Source organism: Trachurus trachurus (assembly GCF_905171665.1).
Source record: "Trachurus trachurus genome assembly, chromosome: 19".
In the NCBI taxonomy this organism is placed as follows: Eukaryota; Metazoa; Chordata; class Actinopteri; order Carangiformes; family Carangidae; genus Trachurus; species Trachurus trachurus.
Window position 1 is genome coordinate 7,924,763 of NC_139913.1, and position 25,459 is coordinate 7,950,221.

Consider the following 25,459-nt stretch of genomic DNA (forward strand, 5'->3'; position numbering starts at 1 on the left):
TTATATATATTTTTATACTAATATGGGAAAGGAAACCATTCTTAACCCACGAAAAACCCAACACAAAGACTTCTTATCCAATTAAATTACACGAAATATTAAAATAACAAATATAAGTTTGTGTTATAATGTAGCTAGGCCTACAGTATGTCTTCTAAATGCCAAAACAATAAAGATTTTGTGAAAAAGAGCATACCTCTCTTTGGGCATCATGTCAGCTTTTTAACTGCGATTCAGATAAGTACTAAACACCTTTAAAAGTGAATGACTTCTGAATAATTACTACCTAGAACCTCTGCTCTCAAGGGAGCAATTTAGGGAGCCCAGATGGCCACCAAAATAGGATTTAGGTGCCAAATTGACAACATTACTCACACAGGGATTATCAATTACCTAGATATCAATGCAGTGTAATTTTACTGAATAGGAAGTGTCTTGGAGGAGGCGTCACTGACTGTGGTATTGTGACTGTCTGGCATTTTAAAGATCATTAGCTAGCCATATATATTTTTGTATTTCTCTTGCACTTTTCTCACATTAAAAACATTTACAAAAGTATTTACAATCAAAAGTGGTGAAAATGTAGCCTACTTGTCAATAAATATGAGATTATCATGTGGTTAAAATGTTACAATATGTGGTCCTCTTGGCTTTTTATAACAAAACAAAAGCCCCATCTACTCTACACAGATACTGATTGGTCAAGTCTGCATTGCCAACCAATCAGTCGACAGCGTCACAGCGTAACGTAACGTAGGCTACGCACGCCGACGTTAACAGGTAGGCTAAATGAAGAAATAGTACGGTAGCAAACAAGTCCGTAATTTGTGACGGACCTGTGGTCTTAAAACGGAACTAAACACCGTGAGTTATGAGCTAATTTACCGGATTTAGCAGTGATATCAGCCTACTAGACAAAATGTCCAACGAACTGTTTTGAACAAATAATTGTGTTGAAGTGCGTTGATGCCTTGCTAACTTGGAGCAGCAGTGGGTGAAGTAGCAGCACCACGCAGTTGCATTGTTTTGTTGCTTTATAACGTTACACTCACACGGTTAATCCATGATATCGTCACATAGTGTTTGTTTTGTTCTGATAGCCTATATAGCTATTTTTAGTCTGAGTCTGCAAAGTTATACAAGAAATTAAAGTCCTGAAGTAAAAAGTAGGCTACAATAGTGCTTCCAGTGTTTGAAGTGAAACTCCAGGAAACTACTGTTGAAGTCTTTCACTGAGGGAAGGTCCTTTTATTTATTTCTAATTGTTTGCATATCTGTTTGTTATCAACTTGATCCATAGATTTTGAATGGGCTAACAGTTGACCAGAGAAGATTATGAGTGGCATAGTTAAACAGAGTTTAATTAATGTGATTAATATTGTTATTTTATTTAGTAACTTTGTATTTTCTTTATGATTCTTTTATTTGAACGTTGTCAATCTAAACCCTTAAATTCTGAAACAAAGAAAACTAAACAAATCTAGAAAATATTTCACGTTTGGGCAGGTTTGAAGCAAAAGAGGTATATAACTTGACAACTACTAAGTGCATGTACTGAGTGACTTCCTAACACTTAATATGAGCTTCATGATATAACACTATAATGTATTTTTGTTTAGGTTATGGCACCTGTCCTAGCTGACTTCCACAAAGACAACTCCACTCACACCCCAGGGATGACAAAGAAAGAGCTGTAGATCTACTGAAGGCAAAGTCAGAGCAGAAATGCAACACAGGAGGCCCAAAGGAGGTTAAATCCACCCTGGAAGCTGGTCATGGACGACTTGCCCCCTCCCCAGGTATGTAGATGATGTATGGTTTATGTATGTTCACTGTTTCATTTTTAATTATAGAACATGCCATACATGCTATATAAAGATGAGATGAGGACAATATAAAGATGAGCTAAGGACAACAGACTAATGTATGTAAGGATGAGATGAGGACAATACTGTATATACTATATAAAGATGAAATGAGGACAATATTATCCCACACTTGGACTCACGGTCATGTTATCTAGTTTGCAGATATTTCACTGCATGAAGTGCAGCTATTTCAGAGATATTAATATGAATACGCCTCAACAAAAACTTGATACATTATTTATTCATCAGCAAAATACGGATGTAAATCCACCTGAGAGATGAACTAAACATTTCTTATTAATGGCGTCTTAAATGGCAAGGAAACCAGTGGATGTACTGTATTGTTTAGATTCTTTCTTTACTCCAACATCTTGATTATTTCTAGTCGGCAGGTTTTCTGTGAAACCTTTCACCTTACACGTTATTAATTCTCCATCAAATTTGTAAAGTTTGGATGCATGTAATTAAGAAGTCAAGCAATGTAAATGAAACGTTTCAGTAAGTTTTTATGACAGTGATATATACTACATAGATCATCTTCACTTATTTGGACTTGCTAATTAATCAACATTATTTATGCAGGGAAAAAAGCTAACTTTGTAATTAGTAAATGACTTGATCTGTTACAGCGGCCTATGCAAGGATTTGAAAGTTGGAATTTGATCTGGAAATCTAAATAACTCATTAGCATTATGATTTAGTTAAATGTTACATGAAGTCAGGCAAAAACAATGCTGCTAATGCTCGACATGTGGATGATTATATTAGTCAGAGAATTAACAGACAAATGAATCTCTGTGCAAGTAATTCTATAATGTGGCGTGTATTAACACAGGCTTCTCTGTAGTGTTTACATTCAGTAGTAGACTCACTGAACAGCACTACACAGCTTTGTTTTGGTGACATTACATTCAGTCCAAAGATGAACTTGTACTTGCGGTGTTGCTTAAAAAAACAAATAAAAAAAACAATACAGAAACCAGTGAGCGTTTCACAGAGCACAATAAATGAGCAAAATACATGTTTCCATAGTGGGTGAGGCTCAAAAGACAGAAACTTGGTCTAGTTTTCAAGCTGGACTGGAGCTTTGTAGCAGGCAGTGAGTGAGCACATTAATCTAATGCATCAGCAGGTCCACATTTGTTTTAATGCAAACTGAAGAGAAGAAACGCACGGCATCTCAAGGGAGAAGAAGCTTAAAATTTCAGTCTAATGATAATAGATGATAATGTTAATGAGTTGTCCAAACATAACAAATGGAATGAATTACTGCCATAGAACCAAGTCTGTTTCATTAAAATACAATAAAAAGGAAAGATTAGTTTTATATGGGAAGTAACTTTCCTCCTTTGTGTTATTGATGAGAGTAAGGGGAACATATCAAGGTTGGCTTCAGCCTCTGGTCAATATTGATAAAATATTGCTACTGTATAGTGTAGCCATTTTTCTTGGGTGCTTATTTGACATTAAACGAATTACTAACATGACTGCTGACCCTTCAATAGCACGAGTCAACAACGGTCAAAGTATTGGGTTGCGTTTCAATAATGCTCGACTCCTTTTGTTCTGGAAAAGTGCGGTTGTATGAAGTGAGAACTGGGGCCCATTTGAACGCAAGAGGTAACTGAAACACTGTAATCACTTCTTGGCCAAAACTATCCTCTTCCATCTGTCTTGATGATCTTATTCCCCAAGTAATGTTCCTCTACCTTAATCAATTTTGTAGCAGAGCTGTGTTCATACTAGTCAGGAACACTGGGATTATGTGCTGAGGCTACTCTCCCTCTCTCCCTCTCTCTCTCTCTCTCTCTCTGAGACGACCTTGTCTGTGTAACAGTACTGTTAGCCCTCGGCCTCGGGCAGTCAAACACACACTCAATCACCCCTGTAACCCTTGCAGTCAACAGCGGACTGTCGCAGCCCGTTGCTACAATCTCAATTTGTATTTCGTCTCAGACTGTGATGACTTGACAGAGAAAAATAAGAGGATTTGTCTTGATCTTCAACTCTCCCTTGAGGAAGCAAGTCTTCACCTTGAAGTTTAGCAACTGCACGGCCGCCTGCTCTCAAACAAACACGTCCCCTCATCCTTTACAGTTCATAAACAAAACGCGCCAAACCTGAAGTAGTAAAATTATCCACAATAATTTATATCATATGCAATCTAGTTTGTTTTACTAAAGGGGAGTTATCAAGAATTCATTGTCCTGAGATGTAATGGCTCAAATGTTAACTTTTTCATCCGATCATATAGTATTTGCAAATAAGGGAAACAAACAGTGATAATTCTCATTTTCCTAACATTTTTACATACATTTTGTCTTGCGTGACGTACATATTTTAGTGCATCCTATCATACACTTAATGAAAATAAATGTCTTCACTGCAGTCTGACATCTGTTCACCTATAAAGTCATATAGCCTTGAAAATTAATGTATACATTCTACAAAATGTGAACGCACAGTTAAAAACAATGCATCATTGAATAACTCATGATTTAAACCATAGTTTTCCAGTGTCCATAGTGACATATTCAGATTGCTTGTTTTGTGATAGTATAAACACTGACAACGACATCATGTATAATAATAGATGATTTGATGAAAGCATCAAATCTTTACCGTTAAGAAGCTGGAGGTTGTTGTTTTTTAATGAATAATGGTCAAATAGTTTTATTTTGTTCATCATCTATCCAAATAATCGAATCTTATCCACTCTTATCCAGTGTTCCACTCTTATTTAGACATTTTACTGAAGTTCAGTGAATTCAGCGTTTTAAGTTGACTGCACTTCACTCTCCACTGTATGAGGATGAGGATCATAGCAGCAGCTCTAAATGGCAGAGCAGCCCTCTGCCAAAGCTGCATCAGTAAACACTGCGAGCCTCTAACGGTGATGCACTGTAATGGCCCGGTCTTGAGCCTGGCCAGAACATCGCATGAGGTGCTAAACAGCGACTGGCTATAAATATAAGTGGTGAACACTGCCAGTTGCACTCTTGCGGCTGAAATGAGCCCGATGATGGGAGCTTGAGAAGAAAGGGATATCAGTGGTCACTAAATCATTCTGTAATCAGCTCTCTATGCAGGATCATCCATGCATGTTCAACGCCCCATTCTGGAAAGCTCCAGCAACAGAACGCTCCAGCTGACCCCATCTGTACCCCATCTCGTTTTGCATTATCCCTAACCCATAAAAGTCCCATGCAGCACAAAAGAGTTAATGATTCCCTTTGTTTTGTTGCAGGGAACAGAACCAAAGCAAATGACAACAACAAATCCATCAAACTTAGCAGCAGTGAGCACATCAGCAGTTTTTGCCAGCCCACCAGAGGCCTAAAATGCACATATTGCATGCTGGCCCCCCAAGCAGCAGGCGGCCCTGGGACTCGCCAGCCCCTCGGTGGCCAGAGAGGACTTGATAAATGACTGGAGCAAACTTCTCTGTCACCAGTGAGGGAGGAGTCCCCCACAGTAAGCTACATCATCCTAACAGCATTATTCTTTTCATGCCCAGTGTCGATACAGCGTCCTGTGATTGGCGTCACGCTTTGCACAGGTTAATTGGAATCCTGAACTGGAAAACAGTGGGAGAAAAGTGCAAATATCGTCGCCCAGAGAATCACACATGAAGAACATAAATATGTGTGTCAATTACAATCAAAGGTACAGATATAAAGTCTAATATTTCAGCTGCTTAATTTATTATTATATATTAACTTTTAAGGAAATGCCAATACCTTATTCGAATCTCTCTCAACTCCAAAAGATTCTCTGTGTTTTGAAATACAAGCATATAGAGAGATTTTTTTTTTTTAAAAGAAAGAAAAAAAAGTCACTTTCCAAGATGCAGCATTGTCCTCATGTCCATTACAGGATTGGAAAAGAGTAACTCAATCACTGCATCTCTCTGGTCACATATAAAGCATATACTAAGACCAGAGGGCGCTCATATGTTCAGTGACCTATGGTATAAACACAGCAGGAGCAACACCTCGATCAAGTCGCTTCACTTGATGGAAAACCTGCGCGAGAGCCACGGTTGACCCCGAAATGTAGTTTGTCACTTAGCGCCAGAATTAGGGGCGAATGCCGATGCTCTTAGCGAATGTAAAAGTAAACGTCGTGAACCATCTTGTCAAGGTTACCTCTGTCTGCTGGACTTGATTCTTAAGCCACATGTCAAGATGTGGGACAAACGCAGGGTCATTACACATACGAATGGACAGCTCTCCTCATCAGGGCAAATAGAAGACAATGTCAGATGGCCTTATTGATAAATTAATGAGGCACAAAACACTTCCTAGAAGACCCATCCACCCCCACCCCCACCCCACAACCGTCTCCTCAAATCATTGATTTGCACATTATTCACATTGCAGCGTTATGTTGCAGAAAAAGTCTCGGTAATTAAACGCTGTGTCCACGTGAGCAAGTAACTTAACCATTTGTTTTACTGTTGATCCACAATTATCCAACATGGTCTCTCTGACATATGTTTGTCGTATTTTTGTCTTTTTTTATTTCGTCAATGGACGAGCAGCTGGGAAATCCCTAATGAGACCCGAAATACTTGTTTCATGTTTGAGCAGTAATGGAAATTACTTTTTCTTTTGGAACGGGCGCACAAGAATCACAGGAATCACAGAGACAGCAGATCAAGAGTAAAATGAAGTATGCAAATGTAATCATATTTATCAGAGAATGCTTATGGCAGAAAGCTATTAATTTCTCCTCTGCTTCTTGACACTTTAACATATGCATCACCTGCTTCGCGCAAATGATTATTTTTGTGTTTTCCATCTCCGTTGACAGAGCATTATTTTCTTTCCCATTGCGTCTTGTTATTTTTCTAAACTTTCTCTGTCTGAAGAGTGTAATGGCCTCTGATTGAAATTTCATTCAGAAAAACTAAGTGAAATACATGTTGTGTATTTAATGGGAAAAATAATTGCACGTCAGATGAAACAAAGCATGACGCATAGTAACCAGGACGACTGACGGAAAACACAAGTCAGCAAAGAGGTCAGGCTGTTCACTCTCTCATTTGCCACAATTACTCGCCACACTCATTCATTCACTCATCCCGTCACTCTCTCACCTGACTGATCTGTTGCTCCCTCGCTCACTCACTGGTTCAACTTTCCATTACACAATTTGACAAATCCTCTTGAGACTGTTAAACTGTTTACATCAGAGAAGTGTTGTAGAACTTCTCTGAGCTTTCATTCCTAAATCCAAATGATGTTTTCTTTTTTAACTTAAAACATTTCCAGTATGATTGGATAAATCTATTACAGTAAACGCACAGGAGCATAGCAGGTGCACCAGAAATCCAGGGATGCCAACATGCTGTTTGCTTGTTGAGTTGCTTTTAAATATCAACCCTTAATGTCAAACAACACATGGGACTATTTCCCATTTTCCAAACTATGTCTGGCTCCATGCACCAAACATAATGATCTTGAAACAAGGCGGTTGCCAGCCAAAGAAAACTACTTTGTGGCTGTTCCAAAGTTGCCAAATAGAGACATTTGTTCATTTATATTACATATAATTGATCCTTCATCTGTCATTCTCAGCAGAAATAGTCATATGTCACATCAGGTTAGTTTTATTTATGAGGCCAGGTGTCATAAGTCACAAATGTTCACCTCTAGGAGAGAAAGAATCTGCATTTGACACATGTATTCTCAAATAGGGAAAAACCTCAACATAGGGATCCTCTTCTAGGCTAGATGGAAATATGTGTAGTAGATTTTGTGTTGAATGAAGAAACCGAAAAAGTAAAATAAGAAAGGTAGAGTTAGGCTACGCTGTGTAAATGTGAGCTGCTTAATATTTAGGAATTTGACACACTTAAATTGACTGGCAAACATCACATCAAAAAAACATGTGTCATTTGGTCAGCAGCATCACAGTACCATGGTACAGTATTCAACAGAAAGCTCTATCACTCATAAGGACAGGTGTAAACATAATTCCACAATCATTGAATTGAAGTTATTCTATTATTGTGCTCATAGAGACTGGAAAAAACATTTCACCTGTGTTGTCAAGCAGGGTTATCAGCCGCGTATGCGACCTCCACTGTCATACACGGAGCCCCTTGTTTCTCTCTGGAGAGGCACAGCCACTGAATTTGGATGAATAAAAAGCAACGTTTCCTGTAACGACTGTCCGCGAGACGACTGTTCAGGAGTGCTATTTCAATTCATCCCTGGAGCAGCCCATAGGAATTGAGCCCATATTGAGCTCACTCCTGGGCTCCGAGAGTGGTCAGGAAGATTGATTCTAGGCCCACATCCCCGCTCACTGAAGACTGAGGTGCATTGTGGTTTGAGCTCGTGCATCACGTGACCTTGTGGCTTAGATAAAAAAAACAAAAACTGGAGATATTATTATTTTTTCTTGCTGTAATGTAAAGATAGAGTAATTTGAACGGCTTTCTGGGGGCATTGAAAAGTTCTGGTCATCCATAATTATTGTTTATCATGAGAACAGCAGGCAATCATATCTTCAGTACGTATAGTGTAATGACCTGTGGGTTATTGCAGGGACAGTATGGTGGTGATCACTGCATCTGCCAAAGTGCCTCTAACCTTTTGAGTATCACTTATAATTAGCAAGGATAAGACTTGCAAAAAATACCAGATGGTAACATTATTTGATAGTCTCCCAAAATGACGACCACGGTCCTTTAATTCTTGTGTGATAGTTTTAATTAAAATGGCTTGTCAAAACGACAATTTACGCTAAATTGATGCTATGCATGATGCTATTAATACAATGGCACTGACATTCCTATTAATTACTCTGACTAGTTGATATCACACACATCTTCATTATCGACATAAAGATTAAGATTGCCTTAACTGTTGGAGGGATGGAGAATCCTAAGTGATGCATTCATCTAATATCCATTCAGTATGAATATTAGCTCATTTTTAGGCAGAAATGATCTACCTTACCTGTCAAAGCTGACATATATAGATGTCTGTGTGCATATTCATACATGGTGTATATGGGCATGTGTTCATATAGATAGCTCCTTCTATTCTTTGACTGTAACCACAATGCATACAAAGGTCAGGTTTAGCAGATTATTGGAACCACAATCAATTCCCCCCCACTTTTATTGTCAGTATTAGAGTTGTTGTACATATAGTAGGATAAAGTTCATTAACATACCAGCTACACTGACAAACAACTACATGCTACAAAGATCGTGCGTCTTTTAGCAGTCACATTGGATTTGTGTCCATCTATTGTAAAACAGCAGTTACCAAACAGTTAGCATTAGGTCATGAGCTATTCTAACTAAGATATCCTTGATAATATCAGGATCTTGAAGGCATCCAGTATTAAAATGACCCATGTTTGGAAATTTAGAGACTGAGGCCACAAGATTATTGCAGGAAGCAAAAAATAATAGCTAAATGTGACTCATGTTATATGTAACCCTGACTGATAACCCTGAATTCCCTTAGACAAGACAGAACTGGTATAAACCCATGCAAACCATTTTATGGCCCACTGAAGCAGTAAACCCCTTACTATGACAAAGACAAAAACTCAGTATTTTGCGCAAAGTTTGTAAACAGAAGTAAGGAGTGGAGTGGATGGACATCTTCCACTAGCAGAATGGCTATTGATCAACAATATAAAAATAAAAATATCAGTTTGGCTTCAGTGTGTTGCATGAAGCCCAGGTTGCGGTTAGTGAACAGTTCAGTCAGGTCTGTCTGGTTCATCAGTTTTTTCCTGTGACAGGGTAGTCATCTTCATTCCCTTTGTCCTTACTTTGGAGCAGGAGGTAATATATAAAGGTCTGTGTCTCCCTCGCCTCTCCACTTGTCCTCCTGGACTGAATAATGTCTGAAGCGTCACTCGTGGCTTGATATGATGAGTTATATCCTGATTTCAGAGGAGTGGACATTTCATTTTTTTTGTAATGTAGACATTTTATGATGCGGTCATGTATGATTCACTCAGACTGGCTCTAAGGTTTTTATCATCAGATAAGAACTGTGACATATTCACAATACAGTATATACTTACTATATCTTATATTAATCACAAAAACTAATTTTTAAGTCATTTTTTTATTTAAATGTTACAGTACCAACATGTTCAAATATCTAAGTTTAGCCAAAGCCCACAGAAGTATACAGAGGATGGTCAGTTTCTTTAATGTAATTAGGCTTTATTTGTTAGTAGTATATGTTAATTGTCCAGTTTACGACTGTTTGTCCACACTGTTATCCTTTGTTTTATGGCGCCCACCACCGTGAGCTCAAAGTCAAACTCAATATGATGAGGTATTAGCCTCCGCCACCGTTTCACTCAGACATGTCAAGGTCAGGTCACTGCGGGATTGTCTCCAACCCCCAGCGGCCGCGGCCACACATCTTCCCTCTGCAGGGGACGCGCGTTATTTGTGTTCACCTCATCACTGCTCAGATGGGCTGTGCAGAGATAATAATACCCCCTTTAACCTTCTAAATGATTACAATTGTTAAGAAAACAGCTGCTTGCGCTGCCGCTGTCGCCGCTTGGGTTTTTATTTTCGGGCTAGATTTTCTATTTGCTCTGACGTAAGCGGTTGGTTGGCTGCTGGTTTGTCCTGTTTACATCACACATACTGTATGTAAGCAAAGCAGCTATTTACACAGACATTGATCCTTGTTTTACAGGGGGTGAGACTCCGATGATGAAGCTGCCCCACCTGCCTGATGAACTTGTACTTCAGAGCAATGAGACCTCCAGTTTTCTGCCGTGGTGTTTACTCTGAGTCTGCCAAAGGAGGAAGGAGAGGGGATCCATTTGTCCCAAGGTGAGACACACTCTCCAACACCCCGATGTTAAATAAACACTCCCAGACCTCTGGCCAGCTCACTCCAGCTACTGGAATACCATTGGTGTGTCTAGATGATGGAGGGCTATTGTTATCTATCGCCTCTGCACTCGGCTGAGAGGCCACGGAGAAGGCTGGCCACAGCGGCATGTTACATATAGACTCGCCCACTCACATTAAGTTGTATTTGTTGGCCCTAAATAAAAATACAACGACGGATTTGCAGTCACTTTCTTAGAATAACATCTGATTGAAGAGGGACAGAGGGAGAGAGCGGGGGGGAAAAAATTAGAGCGCAGCTCAGCGTGTGTTTCATCACCTGCAAAGCCAATGAGGGAGAGCGTCTCCGCGTCAACAACTGTAAAGCGTATCCCAGCTTCTGCTGCGGCTGCCATCTCCGCTGCACGCTACACTAACCAAGAATGTGTATTTCTGCAGATGATTAAATCAATACCATTTTGACAAGACTTGTTGGAACATGCCTCTTTATTTTACACAATTCCTTCCCTTTCGTCAGGGAGCATTTATCAACCTGCCGGGGCGCTGTCACCTAATGGAGATTGTTCTTTAGTCTGCACTTGATAGAAGGGAACGATTATGATGCATGTCGATAGTTTACAGAGATATTGACACAGGAACAAAGAGCAGACCCTTGCGGCTGATAGCCTTTTTCCCTCACGCTCCCGCAGAAAGAATCTTCCGCCCATGCACTACTTCTCCCATGATGCTCTCCTTTGTTTTAGTGGTCAGATAAGGTCTGGAGGCCTCATAATGCTGCAGTCAGTGAGGGGGTCTCCAGTGTATTTACTTTACGACACAAGCCAGGCAGCCTCCTCCCTCTGTCTCTGTATCTTCTGGCCTGAGCCCTTCCCCCAAACAAACAACAACAACAAAAACAAAAACCAAGAAAAATCTGTCACCTTAAAAATGCTGTCACTCGTCACCTTTGGTTTGGCGCACAAGGAGTTAAAGATAAAAAGCAGCCCAGGGTGTGACAACAGGCCCTGAATATAATAATAAGCTTGAAGGAGACAGGAATGAGAAAAGGTGGGATGCATATAAAAAGAGGGAGGAGAGAGGGAAAACAAATGATGAGCTCTACCTATAAATTCTTCATCTGCATTGGCTGATTGGAATGGCTTGACTGTGCGCTCAGCTGTGACTTAACAACTAATCCGGTTTGTAAGTTATTATTTATCTTCAGGAAAGTTTGTCAAACTTGGGCTTTGATTTTCTACCCTGATTTCCCTCTTGTGGCTTGCTCCCGCACATGGTCCCCACATAATTTATGACTGCCTCTGGTCTTGATGACAGATTATTAAAAGTAGAATTAGTTTTTTGCGCGGGATTTCTCCACTGGGAATTGGGAAGGCAGTGCTCTCCGCGGAAGGTCTCTTACGAGGTCTCCATTACTAATAGAAGTTTTTTCCTCTGATGGGGGGGCAAGGAGACTAATGATTTGAATTTACTGTGGCAGCCGTCACGTGGTCTGGAAGGCATCAGTCGAACAGACAAGAGGTTAACTTCCTCCCTGTGGAGAGGTTTATTGGATTGTTTAGCAGCAGAAGGATAATGTTTTTGTCATAGACTGCTGCGGCAAAACAGTGGTGTGGCTGAGAGAAGGGGAGAAGAGAAATGAAGGGAGGAAGGACAGAGAGCGAAGGGGTCCGGGGATGGATAGAGAGAGAGAGAGCAGAGAGGAGAGGAGAGAGGGAAAGAGATGAAAGCGAGAAAACAGCATGATGGTGGCACAGTGAGCAAGGCAAAAGCAAGTTATTTCTAATATAGGTGGACAGATACTATAAAGCATGGTGATAGTGTACCATTCCTCCACAGCTCTTACATGTGTGCAGGAAGAAACACACTCCCATTCAGCCGTGTGCACAAAACATAAGTACACACACACGCACACACACATTTGGTCTCACTCACACACACAGACAAAAAGAGAGATGTTAGTTCCTTTCACCTGATGGCCGTTTGGAGCTTGTACTCCCAGCATGCCTCGGCAGTATGGGTACCAGAGGGGAGTCACAGCGCAGCTGAGAGCCTCGGCTTAATCTTATGCATCATTAAGCACTCAGCGGCAAGCCAGCGCTGTTCATATACATCATCCACGCTTAATAAACATAATGATGACATAAGATGTAATTCTAGATGAATTTTCATTTTATAGGGAAATGGAGAATTCCTGTAGAAAGGAAAGAAAAAAAAGTAAATTATCTGGGAAGTACAAAATAAATTATGTTTTTTTTCCCACTTAGATGAATGTAGGTGTTTGGTGCATCTGGATTGGGGATAGTGTGTTAGGCTGCACACGTACGGATGTGGTGCTGGTGGCGTCGACGGGGGCTTTTTGGTTATGGCCGTGGCTGGTGATGGTGTGGCAGGTGTGATTGGACGAGAGGCGGGGTTGTGGCAGGGAGCGGGGAGGGGAGGGGGCTGGTTTGGGGAAAAAAAAATGGGGGTGGCTATTGTGAAACGTTTGCAATTTTTAATTCCTAATCGCAGGGCATGATGGACAGGTTGAGACACCCCAGAGTGGAGCTCATCCATCATGGGAAGAGGAAACCAGAGAGAGTGAGAGTGAGTGAGAGAGGGGAGATGTAAATTTCAGATGGAGTTACCTTACAGGAGGGGAGAGAGGGAAAATAGATTCCCGATAAAAGGGAAGGATGTGGGAGTGAAAGGGCAGCGGGTACTGTGGGAGGGCATCACGGGCCTGAGATTGCTTCATGTCTCCCTGCTGGGACCCTGCAGCAGCTTGGCCTGGAAATGAGTTCTGCTTTCAGGGACTGTAGCAGACACTGAACCACTCTGAGAGGTATATCCTCTCTGCACTTGTCTTCAGAAGACGTGAAGTGGTGGTGACCCCGGCTACGGTGAAGTGAATAGCAATGGGACATAATCAACCCAGGAAGCAGCAGAGGTACTCAGATACAGTGGATATAAATGTAAACCGCTCCGGGATGCTGCACTTAAGGTTGTCTGAGGCGTTTTGCTTCTCATTGTGGATTTTAAACGCGACAATGTAACGAAAAGAGAGAGAGAGAGAGTCCTTGAGCGTAAGCCGAGGTCACTTTGACGATGTTTGACATGACGACTTTATCTCCTAAATGAGTCTCGGAGTCCAACCTCCTCCGGCTGATTGTTTCGTCTTTGTCAGCGCAAGTTTTCACAAACTGCCCCGATAGCAGCAGAGAGCACCCTGAGAGCACGTAAACTATACATCAAACATGATAATGTCTCATTATGTCTGAAAATTAATTAGCTTCATTGTGTTGAGGTCCTGGTTGCCTGCCTTTTTTGAGGCGTAATGTGAGTTTTAGACCTCAGCAAGTTTGAAGTCAGTGGACCATACGTGCCAGTATGCCAGTGGGTGAGCCAAGTCTCTCAATGCAGGGATCATTAACACCCCTCTTTCTCTCTGTCGCTCTTACTCTCTCTCCCCTTCACTTTCTGCTCTGCTCTTGTTTTTCCTTTCTGTCTTAAACGCATTTGGAGCCTCATGTTTACATCTTTTTCAGACATAATAGGTACCACTTTGAACCCAAATAAATAACACAGCTTGTCAAAATGTACAAGTTAGTATCTACTGTACAACTAACCAGTCGGGTTAGACCCATTGTGAATCATCCTGTGGGTAATTATTTACCCATAATCCCCCGCACTCTCCTCCTCTCTAGAAAAAAAAAAGAAGCAGAACAGTAATAGGCAGAGAACAGTGACAGGATCAGAGAAATAGGCTTTTAACTAACATGCAAAGTGATGAATGGATTGACCACAATGTAGACTAATGGAGCCATGGAACTAATTAGGCCGAGCAGAGCTGTGCTTAAATGTAAATGGATTGAGCTGGATGAAACGTAGGAACAGCTGAGAGAATGATGAGGTCCTTCACTTGGGGGTCAATCAATGGCCAAGCAAACACGATCCATGGGGCCTCTGTCCGGTTCTAGTCTAGGCTTGTTTTTGTTTTGTTTGTTTTTTTAATTCTAAAAGGATTTTAGGCATCGCTGCATGTATGCAGTCCGTCTCTGTTTACGCTCGGCTGTCTCATAGATCCTCTGTGTCATTGATACATATGGCCGGCTGCATGACTTTGCAGAAAAGCTGTAATAAATCTCTAATCATGCTCGTCCCCGGAGCCCGGCTCTCAGACCCTGCATCTTGGCACCTACCACATGTTTGCTGGCGTGCCCTCTGACTTTGCGGTCCGTGTAGACCGCTCCTGTTGGCCGCACCTCAAATCTGCTGCTTTCACCTCAAGAAATGGCCCGCAAAGATAATTAATGCGCTCAGCCACAACACCTAACCCCGGGTGTCCCGCGTCTCACGTCGAGCTCGCGTTTCGCGCGCGCACTCGGTCTTTATGGCCATGCTGTGACCTTGTAAACATCTGTGGAGTGAAGTAAGTGACAGCAGCGTGCAGACTTGGCACATGCATTTTCTCTGTGTGTTTGCCTTTGCCTGCTATGCTTCCCAGTGTGTCTTGTATGGCGTTTATTTAGAGAAGAGAAAAAAAAACAACCCAAACTACAGGGTGAAGAAGAGCAATAACACCCTCTGTGAAGCCCTACCGGTTGATGGGAAGCAGTTCACGCCCTCTGTTTGTGCTCTGCAGGTGCTGCATGTCCCAGAATTAATGTGTGTAGAAATGCAAATAACCCAGCCCAGTAAAAGTTGACATTGCCTCCACTGATAAATTTTTCTGCTGAGGTAAGAGACAATTTAATGCAGAATTAGAAGACACTCTCCGCCACCATTTACATCCTTAATTAGCTGTAATTTCTCTGCACCCATTATAAAGAGAGAGAGAAAGGAGGAGGGAGAGAGGACACAATAGAAGAGGAAGAGGTTAAGATGAAAGCAGTGTTGCTCTCCCTGTTGCCAGGCTGGTGTGTGTTTGTGTGTGTGTCTGTTTGTATGTGTGCGCGTGTGGTGAGTTTGTGTATCAGCACGTCCTCCCCAGCTAGGTTGCCTTTGGTGATTGATACACGTCTTGCTCAGTCACCAGCCATTGGCACTGGGGTGGATGTAAACACTGATTAGAGGGAGGAAATGAGGCCCTCACTTTGTCCTCTGTGTCAGGGAGCACTGCGGTGGCTGTCTCTGTTTGTCTAGTTCTTTCCACCTGAGCACGTTTCAGAGGACACCGTTAGCTACGCTTTATAGCCATTATTTAGATAGCGACACAACGGGATGCTCCTTTTGCTCTTTGACTGACATGCCCAGCCATGTGCTCAGCAATTCAGCTCCGGCAGGACAAAGTGCCTACAAGTTTTGCGAGTGCACAAAATATGATGACGTGTCAGTTTGTGTGAAGGAGAGGGGCCGCCGGACACGCTCACCGTTTAATTTGATGGGAATACACAAGTAGCGAGCTGTAATTTTGCTTTCTGTCAATTTAACGCAGGAGGCAAAGCTTCATAAGTGTTTTACCACATTTTTACACCACTCTGTCTTTGTTATGCGTCGTATTTCCAATCTATTATTTTCACAATTTGTTTACAGTTGGTTATATTTAAGTAAAAAACAAGAGAGATTCTTGATATTGTTTTTTTTTTTCTTCCAATTTTATAAAATGCGTACAAGCAGCATTGTTTGCCGAATGTTACTGGTTATATTTAGGGGATATTCATCATACTGTTTACCTGTAATGTTACAATACATGCAAATCATGAAACTGGATACTTTCCACTTATGAAATTATGACAAACCATTCAATTTGAACAACAAATCGGCTTCAACTACTTTGTTGGCGCCTTATCAGGGGGGAGAACAGCGCAGAAAGAGTGCTGCACAGAAAACATTTTTCTTTCTTTGCCAGGAAAAATGAACTGTCAACATTTAATGATAGATATTTGCATTGTGATACAAATCGTGTCCTTGGCCCTAAACATAAGATATAGATCCATTTATAATGAATTCAGATAAAGTGTCCTTTTTGCATTCTCGCTCTAATGGATTCGTGGAGCCAGCGTCAGTGACCCTGGTGCAATCGACAAAAACCTGCACCGGTGGATGATCAAGACAGACATCTATCATTTCCTCTCACACCTTCTGAGACGTCTGTGATACTTAGGCGCAAATGTAATTTTTTTTTTTTGTTTTTATTTTTGTTTGGGTGCCTATGAATGTATGTGTAACTTCTGCAAGCTGGCTGACTTTTTTTCATGGTGTTGTGAGAATGTGAAGAAGAAAGGGGGCAAAAAGACATTAGATTTTTTTTTTCCATCATTAAGCTGTGTCTGGGAGATGATGTGCTAGCCGTATGTGGTCCAGGGGAAGTATTTATAGCCCTGCTGGAATCTTGCTGTGCTGCGTTGATAGCAGAGATAATGGGAGAGAATGGGACGCAGCGAACTGTTCTAATGACACCAACAAGACAAGAGAACAGCGAGGATAAATAAATGTTAGCCATTTTCTCTCCCACATCATTTGCATTTTTTCTTGTTAAGGTCACTTATAGACTCAGACAATAACAATGAGGGGTGAAAAAAGCTCTCGCAGAATATAAAATCAGAAATAACAAAAACAGAACGACTTAGTATGCAAGTAATTGATTTTATTTCCTAATAGTGTGACATTCAGTTAAAGATAGTGCCGGTTTTTAATTTTTAGCCGCTTTAATTCCCGTGTAGCTGCTTGAGTGGGTTTCCTTGTGAAATAGGGGGAATACAAACAAGATTTCACTTCATTACACAGGAACAAACTGTACAGAAATTGCACTTACTTATGGAAATGACTGTTAAACATGCACAGCATTACGTGCTCTGCCTGTGCTGAAAAACACTGGAAACATTAAAGCATGAGCATATGAGTACAGACAGTGAGAGCCAGTAAGGAGGACCAATTACCAAGGACTGAGTTTGAGGAGCACTGTTCCCGGAGATGATCAAAAGGGACAGCTGATTAAAGAAATACATTGACCTTAAAATGGGCCTAATTTAATCGGCCCCTGTTGCTGAAGGCAGAAACACATTCTTAATGATAAACTGACTTTCCTTCTTCTCAGAGGCTCGTTGTACCACCTAACTCAAATAGTGGGCGAAACTGCTGACGGATCGTGCTGAGCGAGTGCGCCCTGCGTGTGTGTGTGTGTGTGGAAAATACTTAATTGTTTCCTTTCATACTTCCATCTGACAACAGGAGGAGTTGCAATAACTTTGTGAAAGAGTGGGTCATTAGTGTAACCTCTGGGCCCCGTTTTGCTGCCGGAAGGTAATGAGAGACAAACAGCATGGTCAGCAGTAGGCATAAGTGCTGGGGTTTATGGGCAGTGTGTTGTGTCCCAGGTTAACACTGATGCCACCATTTAGAGCTCTGTGTTTTAGCACCCGCCTGCTAATTGAGATGACAAAGGCCATAACAATGACATTGTTGGCCAAACGGCCCTCTCTAGACCCCACGTCTGGCTCCAGTCAAGGACGTCCAGCAGGCCGTAAGTGCAACCTTGGAATTTAAGATGGTGCCTGAGACCTTATGTGTATCTGGAAAACAATTAGCACGGCTCAGGTGGGCCGGCACACATTCTCAGACTCCTCTAAGTGCTAGAGCTGCTCCGCTTGTTTTGTTTGTTGTACTTAAACTCCCATAAAGCACATCCTCCACTCACAACAATGGCGCATAAACGACTCTGGGAAAGCAACCGGAATGAATATTGTGTTTGTTATTTCAAAAAAAAATCAAGTTAGATTACCTTATTTGTCATTTATGCTTCTCATTACACACTGAGGCATCCTTGTAAATAGGCTGCTGCTGTAATATGAAAACAACATGAATTGACACCCCATAAAACATATATAACGTGTTAACAAGAGATATAAACAAGGCCAGCTGTTGAATTATCTTCGACTATCCTAAAACTGTGTTTGTGATCAATTAAAGCTCAGCCTCACAATTTTACATTGGAAACAGGATGTCTTCTGTTACCAGTCTAATAATAGTAATGCATATGGCGAGTGTTTTGATTAACATAATGGAAAAATAGCCCACATAATTTATCTTCTAAGTCCGAGGGAGAGAGAGCCAGATTGGAGCCTGAGGACTCAATCCACCTCAACATATGCTGCCATTGTAAGTCTCTGAATGTGGAGTATCTCGAGCCTCGTTCCCATGATATTTATTGAAAAACATTTGACTTTATGAGCTGCATACTTAATGAATGCCTATCGATGCCGCGGCTCAGCAGATGAGGCTATAATTCTACATATAAGTATCACAACCACACGTAGGCCTGTAATGTTGTTTCTAATTGTGATATATTCTGATCTCTGTTTGTCAGTCCAGGACTGAGGCTGGTGAAAACACTTCTCTCCATCACTATTTACGTTGTTATTGTGCAGGCTTTTTAAGGGAGATATATTAGCAGTGTAGTTACTTATTTGCTTTTAGAGTCAACTTTCTCTTTTTCTGTCTATAAACGAGATATTTTCTCATACAATAAAAGCGAGAGAAATCCTGATATGTACTGTTGACAGCTGGTCAACTTATTAAAGCAACTTTTCCTGTTCCGATTGGGTCGCCCAATTTCTAAAACAAGCAGTTAAGATTTATCTTCTTAATCAGTCAGCTGTATCAATCCATCTGCAACAAAAACTGTCACTGCTGGATGGGGGATTTTTTATTTTAACTAACTAACCTTTTGCACATTCAGCCTCTGTCTGATGCAAGCTATAGGACTGAACAGCAACACACAAGAAATCCTTTTGTTGCTATACTTCGCCGTAAGGGAGGTGTTGATGTCTGGTCAAGCTCTAGTTTTATACCCAGCAAAAGACAAACATAATTCAAATGCATTGCCTGGCTTATCTTATCTTTTAAGATGAAAAAGAAATCCTCGTCGGAAGTAAATCTCATTCATATATTTGTCTGAAACCAGATCTGCTGTTGCTACTTAACGCTAGTCCATTGGTTTTGTCTGAGTGATTCACCTATCGGAGGAAAGTTAGATGTATTCCACTGATTGTCTAGCTGCAAGGAAAAATCCATCTCGGAGCATCCTGCGGCTGCTGGGCCTTTATTGACATATCAGATGGGACATTGGAGGAGAAATTGGCCTCATTTGTTTCTCATGTCACCTTAATGGCAGATCTCTTTCAAGGGGCAAAGAATTGACAGGCCCCCGGTCTCAGTGAGCAAACAGCCAAACCTAGTTTATTAGTTTCCTCTTGCAAACACTCTGCCTAATGTGACTGGCTAGATCAGCCACCAAAGTTGAAAAGATCCCCTAGAAAATATTAATCAAGTCCTCTGACTGATTGTCTCTGCATGATGAATTATCTGGAAAGGGACAGTGTTGCTATAGCCCAGGGACATTTATCACACACATAGGCTGAGTGGGATTTCCAGGAGAAAAAACGACCGTGCTGACAGAGTGGAAGGGTCAATTAGACATTTTCGGTTGGGCTGTACTACTGTATATGTAGCATCTGAGGAAAACGAAGCGGCGATGAGACGTTTCAGAGTGCGTTCTGTAGCGAAGGCACAGCAGGACTTGTTGTTGATGTTTTATATGTTGTGCGGCTGTATGACAGCCATATCCTCTGCAGTTGGTTATCCACCGACCATCGTCGCTGTCAATACATTTACCAATCGCTTCCCCTCCTTCAGCTGTGTTAGCGTCTTGTTTCCTGGCTTGATTGAAGTTTCTGTTCGTCACTTGGAAGTGAACAGGTGTCAACCTAGCACAGGCACCTCGCAGATGGCAGCATAATTAGCATTGATTCTGGCAGGCTTTCACAGGCCAGGGTCTAGATGGCCGTGACGACCAACTAACCTCCCCACCTCTTGATGGGCTACCTCTGGGACAGATCGAAGCTCATTTTACTCCTGGAGTGGTGCACGCGAAAGAACTCCTTAGTAACACACACCATCTGAGGCTCACAAATCCCACTGTACAGTGTGAGTGAAAAGACTGACAGTATAAACATGCTCTTTAGCTGGGCAGAATTAGCCGTTAGCTTTAGCTTATTTACAATTAATGACTTTGAATGAATTAGTTTATTGTCTACACTGTTCACAGTTATTGAACAAATGATACTTTCCGTTACCAAATGCACTCCTGAGTATTTTCTATGGTTATCGATGCATCATATGGTCTGTAAAACATCCGAATAATCCCAATAATCACACAGCCCAAAATGACCTACCTGTATTCATCTTATTTGTTTTGTCAAACCAACCGTTCCAACCTCAAAGATGTTAATTTAACTGTTGTGAAAGCTTTTTTTCACATCAATGAAGAACTTTTGGAATATGTGCCCCAAAAAAATAAATTCAGTGATTAGTTTATTGTCAGTTTTGTTGCCCTGTCTGCCAATGAACTAATCAATTTATCAACTGATCATTTCAGCTCCATTGTTGATCTTAGTCTGGATCCATGTATTGATCCAGAATAGAATAGATTAATCTTACTCTATCTCCATCTACCCATCCGTCATCTTTTTTTGCATCATCATGAATAAAATCTAGATTCATTATTTGCATCATTTTGTTACGGATCTCAGATTAACCGGTGATAAATATAAGGTTGTCCAAACAGAGTGAATAAATTAAATCATATGTCAGAACTATAGCTGTGTAAATGTTGTTAAATGTGGCAGCGTCCTTCAAAAGCAGACAGCAGGATTATTCACTAAGTGTGTCACTGTTCATGCCTCAGTACGCCTCCTCTTGCTTGGTATTTGTATATTGCAGATTGTATGCTGGAATAGGCCAACCACTGCACTTCCTGCACTTTGAAATGGATCTCATCTAATCTTATTTCACCGTGTCAAATGGCAGCATGACATGCTGTTTTACTCCGTAACATTTGGTTGTAGTGAACCAGCTGACTGCATCCGATGCGAGGAGTCCCCTTGTTATTATGAACCACTTGTAACGGTGTGTCTGTGGGGTTGTTGTCAGAGTCGGTGGGTCATGCAGACATGTTGGTCACTAATACAATACACAGAAAATTGCCTCGGCGGCAGACATTTGTCATTTGTTTTCCTTCTTGTGTTTGAGTGTGTTCAATCCATTACAGAACCATTTTCTGAATCGCTAGACAAATTTACACAAAGACCTTTTAATAACATCCAGTGTAGCTTGAATATGGAATCATAGCACTCTAAATGTCTTATATAGCAATAATAGCAACCACAACGCAGAACGCAAAACAGAAACACACATCAGTGACTCATTATAGAGAGCAGCAGTAATATAATTGATGATCTCCAGTGCATTTTTTTTCCCTTTTCACCGCAGTCTCTTTCAACAAATGCTGTCAACAGTCAGTCCCTAACAATGAGAACCACCCATGCTGTGTACTGCACTGGTCAGGTGTCAGGATTCATTATATTTGGCTGAGATTTGCATAATGCAAGAGTCATCAAATTAAATTTGCATAATTCCTTTGATTACACTTGTTATTAATATGTGAGTGACATTGATTTACAAAATGGCCTGATATAAGGTTAATGGCTGATGTCACCTTCTTGCGCCTCTGTCTTTTCTCAATTATCGTGAAGCTTTGTTCACTCATGACATTTCTGTTTCTAAATCCTCAAGCAAGCACCGCGGCCCTGTAGTGTCTGCTTCTCTGCCTTCACCTCTATACATTACACTGCCTGTGTGCTCGAACCGCCCTCTTACACCAGGTTTCTGCAATTATGTAAGGCAGAAAGTAATTTAAATAGGATGAAGAGCCATAACATTGGTGTGCCCTGGCCCATTTAAGCACATTTACGTGGGCCATTATTGACAGATGGCTAAGTGTCATTTGTCAAGAAAGGAAGAATTGACAGGGCTAAGAAACAGGGTGAAATAGCGCTCCATCAGACCTCCTTCACAGTCATAACAGGAGGGGGGAAAAAGGGGGGATGTCTCCAGTGTTTCATTTTCTTCTGGGAGAAAGCGTAAGATCATAATACCTATTTTCATAATAATACAAACAGCCTTTAGGCTACAAAACAAGAAGCAGGCCATATTCTGTGTATCTGTGCATTGCCTGTCAGAGACAGAAGGGTTTCAATCTCTTTTTCATTTCATCCTGATAGCTCTGCCTTTTATTACCGAGGGACAGGAACATTTCCTGAGGTAAAAAGGAGTGCACATTCCCAAGATAAAGTTGGAGGTTTACAGCTATTTCCAGCCGTAATGTATTATTCCGTTAAAGCAATGATCAGGTAGTGTTGGATGAATGGGAGATGTTCAGCACCATTACTGCCTGGCACATCAGTGAGGCATTATTACATTATCGCTGCTCTTTAGTAGGAGATTGGGTGTGTGACCGGGTTCTGAATACACTCATCCCACTCTCCACGGCGTAAATTGCAGATTGGCTCATTGACTTCAATGATAAAATGTAAAAATTGCCAGTAAAGAGAACATAGACTCAGGTTACTCCTTAGCTGTTTGTCAACGGCAGATGTGACTCAGTTGGTGCAGAGCATGTTAAAGAGTTCCATCTCCCAGAAGTCAATGTCATTTATGCCTGAAACTGCTAAAGCAATAGCTCATCTTGTCTCTGGTGTGTCATACTACACTGCCTTTGTCTGAGATTAAAATTTGCTCTGGTGGTCGGCTAAAATCCTAAAATGTCACTTATGGTGTAGAGCAGAGATTTACTAACAACAGTATCCTGAAATGGAAGAAAGACAAGAAATTACATTAATCAGAATTTAAAATGAGATTCACTAAAGGGCTGTTACGAGCAAAAGAAAGGTGTGATCTCCTCGTATAAATAATTAACAATTACACTACGTGTCAGCAGCATCTTTGGGATAATTTCTGTTTCATAATTGACAGCTAATTAATTAAATAATGCATCAGCCATCCATTCAACAGACCATGTGTTCAGTGTGCGCTTTAGTGCCACATCAAAGGCAAAAACTGAAGGTATTATTATTCTGCTTATTAGGCCTGGGCAGGTGATTGTGGAAATGGATACCGCTAATGTTATTTCGCACGACACTCCAGAAAAGCATTAATCCATGATAATTACCTTGGAAGGAAGCAAATAAAGACAAACTAATGGCGGGGTTGATCATCAATTTCAAACATTCGACTCAAATGCCCTACATTTTTATGCAGGAAACGTCCAGTTGCTGTGCTTCTGCTTGGAATGCCTTTTTAAGTGTATATTATCCTGTCCTTGACTGGGGAAGTGCTAGGAGAAATCATTAAAGCAAATTAGACTATTAACATCCTAAAGAGCATTTATCTTGTGGATCAATAGGCTCTCATCTTCTTTAGAGGACCCTTTGGTGTCCTAAAGCCATTATGAGTCAGATTATGAGGATAGTCAATTCATTACATGCAGAGAGGCCAATAATTATTGACACCATAGGTACCAATAATAATTTCAAGTGCATATATTTTCCAACTTTTACAGTATTTTTAAAAACCAAGAGACAAGCAAACGCGTTATTGTGAATAAATGGAAATGACTTAACGTTTTTTTTGGCTGAATTCATTAAAGTTTTCACACAATCTCAGGAGAATCCAGCCGTTTACTGAAGAGGATATTTAAAGCATCCTCTCAGATGAAAAAAAAAAAGAAAAAGCGAGTCTCTTGGCATTGATACACTTGTCGTAGATCAAGCAACACCTCACCATATGATTTTCCCTGCTTTGCTGACTGTGTGTGAAGATGCCATACACCAGGAATGGATTGGATCTGCAGTCTACCATCACAAGATCTGCGATGCTCCAATCAACACACAAGATGTTCAGACATTTATAATTGCATCATTTCTGCAGCGCCCTGCACGTGACGTCACGGCCGGCCTCGTTCATGTTTGCACACGCTGACATTTGTATCTCCTGGATTTGTCGACAAGATAAATTGGACGGATACGTGTGTTTTTTTTTTTCTTTTTCTGTTTTTTTTCCCCCACTCAGGTTATTCTTTTACATTTCTATTGAATGTCAAAGATGCATTTAAAGGAGCAGGAGGAAAGGAATAATCAAATATCACGTGGCCCAGGAGTCAACACACACAAATCAACAGTGCAGCCGCCTTTGACATGATGTTGATTTGATGAACATGATGTCGGACCATTATCTCACCCTGAGCCTTTGTCAGTATGTTGACCAAGAATGGCATTGTTCAAAACCCATAAATCTCACCCCCTTACGTCGGGCCAATAATAGCTCTAAATAGGGATAAAATGACTTTCCCTTCTTCATCAGTTGTTATGCAAAAAACTGTAACCTTAAAGTGACCGCTGCCACGCATAATATGCTGCACCGTTTGTTGTGCGCTGAAAAGGCGAGCGGGAGATCCTTCTGTTCCCCATATGGCCCCATTGTCTTGGTAATGCCGTACAATGCGCCCCCCCTCCAGAGCATGCTCCCGGCCCTGCTGGTAGAGAATAAACTGTTGGTTTCACAGAGGCGAGCAGCAGGCCTGTGGACACAGAAGTGTGTAAGATGTGGGGCTCCCATGCGCGTGGCGGGTCGATTCCACCCCACGGCCAGGGACAAGCCAGCTGAAGAAATGGAAAAACGTTCCCTGAGCGGTAGAGGAGGAATTTCTGCAACACAGCAGGACGTGTTTGAAAAGTTTCTCGGCTTGTAATTGAGGAAGAAAAGCACCAAGACTGAAAGTGTTTGTTCCTATTTTGAATGGATTCTAATGGCCGCCCCTTATATCTTCACCTTATTTTGAAGCATTTTTTTTGATGACTCACTTCCTGCCGCACAAATTTCAGTATGTCAGTCAATTACAGTAGTCATGAATTTTGAA

At 41.2% G+C, this 25,459-nt stretch overlaps 1 protein-coding gene across 1 annotated transcript in view; it reads left to right on the forward strand.

The window, feature by feature from the left end:
* The first annotated feature begins 801 nt into the window (after positions 1-801).
* LOC311002560 (cadherin-related family member 1a) overlaps positions 802-25,459 on the forward strand; it is a 98,004-nt gene continuing 73,346 nt past the window's right edge. The window contains exons 1-3 of the mRNA XM_083993960.1: positions 802-864; positions 1,620-1,799; positions 10,565-10,704. The gene's annotated coding sequence lies outside the window, so the exon portion shown is untranslated. The remainder of the gene's footprint in view (positions 865-1,619; positions 1,800-10,564; positions 10,705-25,459) is intronic.